The 12215-nt window shown below is 37.9% G+C and overlaps 1 protein-coding gene across 2 annotated transcripts in view; it reads right to left on the reverse strand.

Moving 5' to 3' along the window:
- The window catches only part of LOC139150212 (hypoxia-inducible factor 1-alpha-like), a 73656-nt gene that overhangs the window by 26138 nt on the left and 35303 nt on the right, over positions 1–12215 (reverse strand). The window contains exon 1 of one of the 2 annotated variants that reach the window (XM_070722438.1): positions 1059–1315. The exons of the other annotated variant lie outside the window; for it this stretch is intronic. The gene's annotated coding sequence lies outside the window, so the exon portion shown is untranslated. Of the gene's footprint in view, positions 1–1058; positions 1316–12215 lie in introns of those variants that run through there. 2 annotated transcript variants of the gene reach the window in all.

The following is a 12215-nucleotide window of genomic DNA, read 5'->3' on the forward strand; positions in this document are numbered from 1 at the left end:
GATGAAGAAGTTTCTTTGTTCACAATGACCAAAGAAACTCTATTTATACAAACTTTAGGGATCTTGGTGGGGTTACAATCTACTTTACTGTCCATTTTCTGTTTTAGAACTTTTCCTTCAATGACAATGTGACAGTATAGACTACGGTTTGTACCAATCATCATTAAACTGCAAATAATTTGCATGTTTCATTTTGCCTTTCAGCTACACCTTAATTTCACACCATTGGATTATGTGTACCTAAATTATAGAGACATGAATTCAAATTTTTTATGATTATTGTAAATGACCACAAATTCACAATAATCGTAACTGATGGGGGAGCCTGGGCAAAGTTTCTGTTTTGAAAAACATTGGGAAATCAGAAAGGTGGACTCACACCAGCTTTACAATACCGACTATTGATCACGATGATTGGAATTAAAAAAGTTGGAGAGTGGCCTTGAACATGGGCACTTGTTTTGCTAAACAACACAGCTCAGCTGAGCTTTTATCACCTTTTCAAGTCAGGTTATCATCATCTACATACGGTGCAATCATATCTGTTTGAGTGGGATGTTGAAACCGCAGTAAATCAACAGAATATCACATACTGTACAGAAATAAATGAAGCCCTTTCCAGGAATGCAGAATTGCTTTCAAGGACATGGTAACTTTCTTGGAACGAAGCAACAACAGCATATTTTCATCAAAAATTAGTAAAATGTTAACGGTGATAATTTCCATACCACTCCAGTGAGTGGTGATGAGAAATGAAAAATTCAATCCCCTTGTCGGCAAACATTTTGCGGAGGTGAAAATACTACTACACAGGTGTTTACCTTGCTGAATTCATGTTTTAGTAATCATTTCCTTTTGACAGGAAAAAAAGGCAAAATTTTAAATGGTAAGAGTTACAAATATCTGAATGTTCCTTTTCTTGTGTCAGTTTGTTTGAACAGATACACGCCTCTCGTACTCTTCTAGACTTCCTTCAAACTCCAAACATGGCAAGATCACAACATGAGCTAGTGGCTTCATGCTTTCCCTCAGTGGTAAAAACATTGATAAAGTGTTACCTTGAAATGCTCTTATCCTGTAGCCGAGTTGAAACAGTCCGCCCAGTTCTATGAATTTTGGCTGATCCGGAGAAAAGCAGGTATTCTATATATACCTGCTTCTGGGACGGCTCGACAAAACGATGCGAAAATCAGAATTGTCGTGATTGGGTACTCAATATACTGAAGATTCAAGTAGTGCGGTTATTTAACTGATGCACCACACACAGCAAAATGTCCACTTGCGCTTACAGTACGTCGTGTTCTTACAGTGTGTTGCGTCAATGGCTGTTTGGCCGGTTGCCAGAAATCAAGGTCATGACAAGCAATTGTCAGTGCAGGTGACATCATCGTAGATTGCCTGGGGAGGGGGAGTGGGGGTGCATCAGGGGGGTATGCATCTAAAATATTCCACTAATGTGGTTAATAGAAGCTCCCAAAGAACTCATTTCTTTACTATATTGGTTGACTTATTTGTTCCGATAAGAAGCGTTCACAATTATTTTTTCTTTCGGGAATAATTAGCATCTGGTACTTTGTCACGTTCAACTATGGTCTGTCCCTCTAGCTTTCAATGCCATGTTTTCATCCATATAAGGCCAGAGGTTAAATGGCAGTCACAGGAGTTGACCGACACTTGCCCTGCTCACCATGTCCTGACAAATCTACTCACATTTTTCTGAACCTTTTTTCATCTCCAAATTATGTAGTCAACTCCACTGTTTTCCTACAGAAATATTTGGACTCCACTGACGAAAACTGGGGGAAAAAAACCAGCTTTGACCTCCGTTGAAGTTTTGACAAATTTCAGTTTACCTTACCAAACTATGTATGTTGGAAACTGCTTAAGAACTAAAACTAGCTAAATTTTAACAAACCTTAGAGAAAACTGAAGGAGAGCAAAGAGAATGAAGACAGAATTGATCGCAATCAAAGACAAGATTTGGTCTCTTTGTTGGAAACTTTCTGATAATTATTGTGTTACAGTGTTCGTTAACACGCTGGTTGAAAACCATAGAAAATAGGCTGACTTTTGAAATACGGGGACATCTATAGCATAATTACAAATACTGCAAAGTGGAGAAACTCAATAAAGCTATACTTGAACTGCCAAAGGAAACCCTGTTCTTCAAAATTTGCATCAAAACATAAAATACAATTTATTGACATGCATGTAGTACATAAGAATTATTATGTATTTGAACTGTCAGATGAAAATCTCCTAAAACCCTTAGTATTTTTCTTGGAATGCTTGCATTACCTCCCATTTTCATCATTATTTGGATATGATTTTGATGTTCGATTGCGGTTGTTATGATGGAAAATGACTTATGGTTTGATATTAAGCCGGGCATTATGTCTGTCATTAAATGAATGACGTTTATTGAATTCACGTTGTATTAATGACAGATTTTCTGCAAGACCAATAGAGTCTCATTAAACACAGTGTTTTTATAAATCTGTGATGTGCGTGGAGGAAACAAAGCTGCCAACTTGGTATGTGCCGTGTTTTCCACTCCCAAGGTCATAGCTACAGTAAAATCATTTTTGTCACTTTTGTGAAGTACCTTATGAAATTGGCAGGTTCAAATGTCAAGGTACGACGAACAAATTTACTGCTGAAAAATAATTGAGGGAAGTGCTGATCCAATATTTGAAATCTAGCATAAACACAAACGATAAGCATCTTGTCGCTTTGTTTTAACACACAGAAAGCGTCAGTATTTCATGAGGTTCCTATTTTCATGCAGTCATAATGTAATTTTTCACTTTCCTTAAAACTACAGGCAGATAAGAGGGGTTTTGGGCATCTGACTATAATACACAATAAAATATGAAATGTTCATTTGAATATACATCTCGATGTGTTGATTGTATATTGCCATTGTTACACACACAGAGAATGAGTTGAACAACCTCACATTAATGCCTATTACTTCAATGGGAGGTTTTATACCACCGGAAAGAACACTCAGTTCATAGTTTCTTGTTGTGCTGTGGCAGTTCAATAACCTCCCTTATATTACTACCGGGATTAATCCAACTTCACTTTCAATCCGCGCGGCCCGGCTCAGTTATCGTCTCCGTCAATTCCTTTCCCTGCCAGACCTCGGTACAACCCTATAATAGATACACTGGACCAAAGGGGAAAGGGGGGGAAGGGTTAAATAGTTACATGTGTACATGTGAATCACAGGTGGAGCTGGAAATCAACATCATGTGATATGCCTTCAAGGTGTTCACATGTTTGACTGCACTGAGCTACACAAAAGAATTCATCCGCAAAATAAATATATGCCCAGGTATCTGATAGTTTTTATACGATATTTTTTGCCACCATAACCTTCGTCAGGTGAAAAATTAACCAGGGAATAGACAAAGCAGTGACTATGTGGCTGGAAACGGAAACGCCGGGCAAACAAACGGCCTAATCATGGTTGAAATCTCTGCCTTGAGATGACAAGTCTAACATTCATCAATATTCAAATTCACATATCATTCTCAAAAATTATGTCAAATTTTGAATAAAAAAAAATTACACGGGCGCAGAAATCTGGGAAATGAATGCAGTTCCTGTCCTGATCAAACCTGGTTGTGGAAATTGAATATTTCCATATCCATGAAATGAGTGTGTGCGCTTCTTTCACAGTGTGCTTGTTAAACGGTTGTGATGATGAGCCCATCATAAGCTGCCCAGCATTCAAGGTGATACCAAACTGCATGTGCTGTTTGCCAGAACCTACACCAGTGATACTAAAAATACATTTTTTTTCTTTGATGGAATTCTTCAGCGTCTAAACACTACTGAAGAGTCAGTGGGCCTTGAAACCCGCCATTTTCAACTCGAATTATGCAACATTATCACACAGGGAGCTCACTTGAAGGCTGTAAATTTTAGTGATTTTGGTGTTTTTATCAAATGTTCTGTACACACACAAAATATACATGAGAAAACTTAGTTTTAATCTGACTTTCTTTTGATTTCAAATTGAACATACTGCTGCTACAATTTGTACATCAGGATCAGCATTCAAGGTTGGATCTATTTTTGCTTCAAACAACAGCAGGCATAGAGCAAACAACAGGCAGCGGCCATTTTGGATTCTCACGAACAATTCTGCCTATATCTAATTTTATGTACAAGTACAGAGGCTGCACTGCAGCATGCTTATGATTGTTCAGACGTTGAAGGAAATGCAACAACATAGCTGCTGAAGGTATTTGACCACAGAGAGAAGCTAACGGCATGGAAACACAGTTGATTTTTACGAGCTATTCCGTCTAAGTAGGTCACTAACGTGTACAGATTCGTCGGAAAAGTAGGTTGAATAAATTGAAATTTCCCACTGGCATTGACTGACAAAGAAACGATCGGGAACAATGGCGAGTTGAAGTGCAGCAGCTGTTGGTACACGGAAAAGTGGGTTCAATTTGCCAAATACTGCAATAATGGGTACCAGTGCTTTTCAGCCATCCTTTGGAGAGAAACAATTTGATCATCGGGATCTGCGAAGGGCGCTCATCAGACAGCTAAACATGGAGGCTTCATGTACTAGTTTTCTGACGTAAAACTGTCGTGAGCAAGCATATTTATTACCAAGATGGCTGCTTCAATTCAGAATGTATACCATTCTTTGACACAGATACTATCACAGCCTGGCACATCATCACACATCATTCACTTTGTTTTGTATAGTTTTATCATAAAAATGTTTGTACAATTGAACTGCAGGACTACCTAAGAATACAACGGCTACAAACATTTTTACTTGAATAAAAATAAATAAATACTGTGGATATGTACCGCAAATGACATTTCTCTGAGCAATTCATGTCAGAAAGCATTTGCCCACAACTCCTTTTACCACACAGGTAGTCATACAAAATTAATTGAGTCATGAAAGTCAAATTTTGACAACATTCCTGATATAGTTCACAATTTCCGAAAGTCTTTGGAGGTGACAAGATTCATGCCATCTCATGATTTGAAGAAAAAAATGCGAAAAACAATAATGAAACCAAAAGTACATCGCTATATGTCACGAGTGTATACATTCATCTTTTGTCCGACCAACAAGATTTACAATAATGTCAACGCTAACATCCTGATCACATGCTTTATTTCACATCATACACCTCTGCTTTCTCATTGTCTTATATTCAGTGGGTTAACAAATTCATGTTTTGTTTGCTTTTGATACCGGAAAATGTTATAGTTATAATAGTTCTACCGTTCCACTCTCCGTGCAGAGTTTTGACTAATTTAGAAATCAAAACAACAGGTTATCTCCCATCCTTTCTGTCATATATCTACATATACCTTCCTTCTCAGCCTGCCAGCCCTCCCTCCCTCTCCCTCCCCGTCTCTCTCTCTCTCTCTCTCTCTCTCTCTCTCTCTATCTCTCTCTCTCTCTCTCTGTAATGTTTCTCACAAGCAAACAATGCTATGAGTCATTTGGCCACAGGCTAGAGTGACCAGGCAACCTTGAAATCATCTGTAAGGTCACAAGTTTGGAATTTGGACGACACTAGCACAGCGCATACCTGTAAATGTATTAATCACGGCTTGATTGAAACACTCAAACTGTCTTATTGTTGATTTCCTTACTGGGGAGAAGTCAATGACCTTGGGGGAGATCTGAATGCTCAACAACAATAAAGAGACTGATTTGACGGATATAAATTTCAGAAATGCTGATTAAAACCAATATATGCAGATTCCCCTCCCTGTATGTCCTCATTTGAAGTACAGAGCAGTGCTAACAACCTAACTCCTAACTGTAAAAGCTGTAGGTTTATTGTTAATTACACTGTGCCAAATTATGCAAATCCCATGACCTCGAATTATGCAAATGATCACTGCATTGTTCACATAGCAGCAGACACTGCAAAATTTATACAGTTAATAAATCATTACAGAGCAAACAATAGTTAACATTATAAGATGCACCCAAATAGCTATTGGTCTGCTAATAGTTGGATATGAAAGGTGTGAATTTTCTTTAAGTATTCACAAATGATGAATTGATGGACAAATGTCTTTCAGTATCTCTGATCCTCAGATTTCACAGCAATTTCAATTCAAAATGTACAAATTTTCCTCTAAAAGAAGAGTCATTTTCTTGATTATGGGCAGACTACATGTACGTAAATATGTCAGTAAATCGTGCAATGTCATCCATGGTGCATGTAAAATGACTGCCCTTCAATAATGCATGGAGAATTCATCAACAAACGGAAATTATGCACAGCTTTTGACCATTACAATTAAAAGATCTCAGATCAAGATTCCTGTTGGCACTCTCCACTGACGTATATACGATGAAGGTCAGCTCTGGCGAATAAACTAGCCCAAGGCAGGAAAAAAAGGTTTTTTTTCCTTCTGTAGTTGTCAATAGTAGTAATCACAATGTCATGTTGTGCGCAGATGGGAATTTTTACGCTCCCAGGATAGAAGACATTATAGTTATGACAATGCGACATGATGATGAAGCTCAAGCTCATACGGAAGCCACATCAACCATATAAACTGAAGTAGTCAGGATTGTTTCTGTCATGCATTGACGTCTCTGTGTGAATGCAGATTAAATTTTTCCTAACACAGTCTTCATTACTATGCCAACAATAAATGGTTTATATCCCTGCAGGTTGGTAAAGCGAAGTCAGCTGCAACGAAATACTCCCTCACTTAACACCCACTTCCTCTTTCCTTTATAGAATATGGTACATCATAAACCTTTGAAGACAATGTCAATCACAGGAGATGTCCAAATCTATGTTGCATGTAACATTAGCATATGTAAATTTATTATAATATCCAATGATACTCCTCTGGCAAAATGTTGTAATACGGCCATACTTTATGCCAGATCATGTTCATTGCTGCTTTCACATTATTCCAAAAGCCTTCCCTCCTATTTTTTTTTTGCTCTGAAAAAAAAATATCTTACTTGAAAGCTAGATGAAGGAAAATAAGACACTGATAAAACAAGATCGGGTATTGTAAACAAAGAAAGTATGTGCGCTGTGTTGGAGGCAGATGACCTTGAGGTTGTTGACAGGCCCTGAGCACATATTTAATCCAGACAGCCTGACTCAGCAATGATCCTCTTATGTAACCAGCCAGACAGTCAGACATCACAATACAAAGCTTTGAACATGCTAAACCATTCCGAAATAGCAACTTGGCCCTAGCATGGGGTATGTCTCTGACCTAACAATGCCCAGTGTGTGAATGCTTAAAAAGCCAAAATTTGCATCTTGGAACAATAGCTGGGAAGCCAAGCTGGATTCTGCTTGTCCAGTATATGAATTACTATTTTCTCTTATTTATATTTTTCTAGACTACTTTTTGTAATGAGAACCTAAAATTGAGTATCAGCGAATAATCAGTTTACGCACAATAATTAAAGAGCTTTTACCCCTATCCCTGAAAGCGACTTCATCTGTGATATGTGAGCATCATTTCCATATACTTGAAAAACTTCTGTATTCCAAGAACACTCCAACACAGATGCGTAGCAACTATATTCTCCATAGCAACCAAATTATCTGCATTTCTCCCTGGATGGTTGTGTTCCACAAGATGCAAAAGCGGAAGATATTTCCTGATTTGTTGTCAACACAACTGATGCCCATGATTGACCAAGTAAAATCTAAGAAACATTACACCATCTATTTACACTGACAGACAAAAGATATTTATTTGTATTTCATGAAATAATTTGAAAGAATTGGATTTTGCAATTAATTTTGAATAAAAATCATTATGTATAATGCTATCTACCACATCTGTCAAAATTTCCAATATGGCTCCATGAGAATTGGTATGAAATTTTGCAAGGATCAAACACAGGACAAGTAGGTATGTGCAATTCTTACAAGAACGAAGAGCACGACTTTTCATTGGTTCTTGTAAATAGCTGGAAGGTAGAGCATCAGTGTCTTCTGAGTGTGACAATTGCCAATTCCTTTTACCCAAAGCTTTTGTTGAAAGTACACAAGGGGTTGTATTACCAGCACAATGACTCAATTCACAAACACAAGGCCATTCACTTTGTTCAAAGATGAAACCTTAACTCATGTCCAAATTTACTTTCCCCCGCCTCATCAGTACAGGTTTCCAGTTCATGGAAATGCTGCACTGCTTGGTTTTTGTTCATTTTTCATTGTTCTCAGAACACTATCCAGTAGATAGTTGTAATATGTCATAACAGCGGTTTCTCAATAACCGTCAATCAATGGAATTTACATCATGGAACAGTGGTCAAACGCTGTCTCATCAGCTTCTTCACTGACAAAGCAGAGATGTCAGAGGTTATTCGGACAAAGCCATACAGTCTGAAGAGAACAACAAGGAAGCTGGTTATCACGCTATATAGCACAAAGCCATGGGACATTACCATGAGGAAGCATTATGTCAACATTTATTTGCGGTGAAGGATAGGTGATCACTATGGTAACCGGAGAGTGGACCCAGTTGACATCATCTGACGTCATTATCATTTCCTTGACAGGTTTCTACTTTTGTCATCAAACATTGAAACCATATGCTCATTGGCTTGGCTAATAATTCTTACAATTTTGGTACAAAAAATACGAAATAAGAAATTCAGTTTTCCAGAGACTAACAAAAGATAAAAAGTTTGCCTTGGTATTACGCTGGGCAAACTTGCATTTGAAACGTAATAAATAAAACAAGTCATCGTTGATGACACAGTCCCCACTTGTTAATGGGTGCTTTGACTACAGGTCCTCAGAGAGGATAGAGTCCTCTTCATTAGGTCTGTGATAAAAATACTTTTGAATAAATTCGCTTGATACATGTCTGAGTTGTAGTTCAGGACATGAAAAAATCGTAATAAAATGGCCACATGGTGGCCATATTGGATTGAATCACAAAACAAATCAATATGCATATGTATGACATAGGTCAATGTCCTTGTACCAACTTTGATTAAAATCGGTTGAAATATGCCTGAGTAACTGCTTTGTACATGAAAAAAATCATAACAAAATGGCCTGCACAGCAGCCATATTGGATCGTATCACAAAACAAATTAACATACATATGTATGACATTGGTCAATCTCTTTGTACCAACTTTGAATAAATTTGCTTGATACATGTCTTGAGTTAATTATGTTTCTGGACATGAAAAAACGTAATAAAATGGCCACACGGCAGCCATATTGGATCGTATCACAAAACAAGTCAATATGCATATGTATGACGTAGGTCGATGTCCTTGTACCAAGTTTGAATAAAATTGGTTGAGATATGCCTGAGTTATGGCTCATGTACATGAAAAAATCGTAACAAAATGGCCGCACGGCGGCCATATTGGATCGTATCACAAAACAAATTGATGTGCATAGCTATGACATTGGTCAATGTCCTTGTACCAACTTTGAATAAAATCTTTAGAAACATGCCTGAGTAATGGCTCTGTACATGAAAAAATCGTAATAAAATGGCCGCCTGGCGGCCATATTGGATCGTATCACAAAACAAATTGACGTGCATTTGTATGACATAGGTCAATGTCCTTGTACCAACTTTGATTAAAATCGGTTGAAATATGCCTGAGTTATGGCTTTGTACATGAAAAAATTGTAACAAAATGGCCGCACGGCGGCCATATTGGATCGTATCACAAAGAGAATTGACAAGCATATCTATGACATTGGTCAATGTCCTTGTACCAACTTTGAATAAAATCAGTTGAAATATGCCTGAATTATGGCTCTGTACATGAAAAAATCGTAATAAAATGGCTGCCTGGCAGCCATATTGGATCGTATCACAAAACAAATCGATGTGCATCTGTATGACATATGAAGTAATCCTTGTACCAAGTTTGAATGAAATCGCTTCAGGCATCTCTGAGATATCTGCGTGAACGGACGGACGGACGGACGCACGCACGCACGCACGGACGCACGCACACACGCACGGACATGACCAAACCTATAAGTCCCCCCGGACGGTGTCCGTGGGGACTAATAAAATATTTCATCTTTTTTTCCCTTGGAGGCTGGTGAAAGGTCATTTATTTGAATATTTAATTAGGCACTGTTTACTGGAACTACTTTTCACCAGGGGTGAGGGTCATCTCTACTTTGTCAATTATACCTGGTGTAAGGGTGAGCAAACACAGTCATTACACTGTGGGCAAAATGGCCTCTATATTGTTCACTCAAAGTGTGACAATTTTTTGCCGCACATACGCTGAATGAGCGTAAAGAGAGCCAAATCAAGCTTCCGCGTAATGTTGAAAACTTCGCCGAATTTCCTAGCCGCACAGCTAAATATTCAGGAAAGAGATGCAGATTCCATTTCCTCATATGTTCCTCTGTCCATTATGATATTTCGGCAATAATTTCATGAAGGAATTCTTAAAATACCGAAGGGAAAATACTCTATGTAAAAATAGGCGAAAACACGGCCAACAGCACAAACGATCGTAAACTCGTCATTTCAGAAAAATAAGAGGGAAATTCAAAAATCGAAAACCATAGAGTTTTAGTGAACCTTCATGAGATGCTCAATCTCAAATATTGTGAGAAATAACAGCGAAATGAAAAAGTTGCTCCGGCGGGTTTTTTCAGATGTATTTTTCATTTTACGATGTGCCGAATAATCTCGATTCCCATAGAAAACAATGGCGTTTATGCGCGTCCGATCGACCGAACACATTGCAAACTTCTCGCCGGTTCAAATTTTTCAATTCTGAACCAATGATAACGAAAATTGGTACAATGACCCTCTGACTAATAAGCAAAAATCGTATCGTTTTAGATTTTTGAATTTCTTCGTTAAATTTTTTTTATTGCCATTCTATTTATTCTGATCACTGAAATATACTGTTGCCGTCAACAATATGGCGATCTGACGGCGATTACATGTGCAGAAAAAGGGTCTGAAATTGACGCAAAATAATCAGCAAGTGTGTCCTAAATTGTACAGATCAAATACCTGTCAGGTTGTTGTCTTTTATACAAAATTTGGGTGAATATGAACCATGAATATCGCAGTAAATTGGTAAAAATAACACGAAACGAAAGCGAACTGGTGTAGAGTCTCCACTGTGAACATCGATCGATATTCTTTTGTTGCGAATTGTTACAATGTCGTGTTGCATATCTGCGGATCGCATGGCGCCAAACTTGTCCAAAGAGCGCCAAAATATGCTGAGACATAAAGTATCACCAAAACTAAACAAATTGTCTTCGATTCAATTTGAGTGGAAGAAAACAACCGATACGTTGATTTTATGGTACATAAGTCAATGTATACGGGCTGTCATGGAAAAGTCATGGCGTAACCTGAAAATAAGAGCGACAGGCGAGCAAATTTCGATCGATATTTTATTGAAATGAAATTGATACAATGTTCGCTGTCGTCACTAGCAACCAGCCAAGCGTTGTCCGGCGGGGGCGCTGTACCCCGCTGTACTGAACATTTAGGGTCCTTTTTGCCCATAGTGTACTGTCATTTCACACAATTATCAATGTCATCACTACCGACATGGTCATTGATTCCCATAATCATAAAGCTACTGTCATCATCATCATCATCATCATCATCATCATCACCACCACCACCAATATTTTGTTCTCCACTGGCAGCAATCCAAAGACTGTTGTTTCAAAACACAATTTGGATGTTTATTATTTGGTAATCTGTTATTAATTTGTTTTCTCAATGCCTTTATTTGACACTCTACTGCTCTTTGCTGGGTCCTATAGGCCTAAGACTTTGTTTTCAATGTTAAGTGTGGACTTGTTGACATGGAAATAGGGGTGAACAGGTTGATTCAGATGTGCTGACATTCTGGCCACTGCATTAAATTTACATTCATCATCATCATCATCATCATCATCATCATCATCATCATCATCATCAGAAATTATGATGAGATACCTGCAGTGCCTAAATAGATATCGTCCATAAAACTATTACCCGATATGGTAGTGGACAACATTGAGCAGTGGCAGCATATCTGCAGATGATATACACATCTGATGCTAAAATTACGGAAAAAATCCATCTTTATATGCTAGTATAATTGGTCCAATAAATGGCATCAAAGCTGTATTCATTCATCAGTTTTCATGACTTCTAACATTTCCTTTTGTCATGATACACCAAAACTGGTGAATTAATTAAACATCT

This window comes from Ptychodera flava, chromosome 14, assembly GCF_041260155.1.
Source record: "Ptychodera flava strain L36383 chromosome 14, AS_Pfla_20210202, whole genome shotgun sequence".
In the NCBI taxonomy this organism is placed as follows: domain Eukaryota; kingdom Metazoa; phylum Hemichordata; class Enteropneusta; family Ptychoderidae; genus Ptychodera; species Ptychodera flava.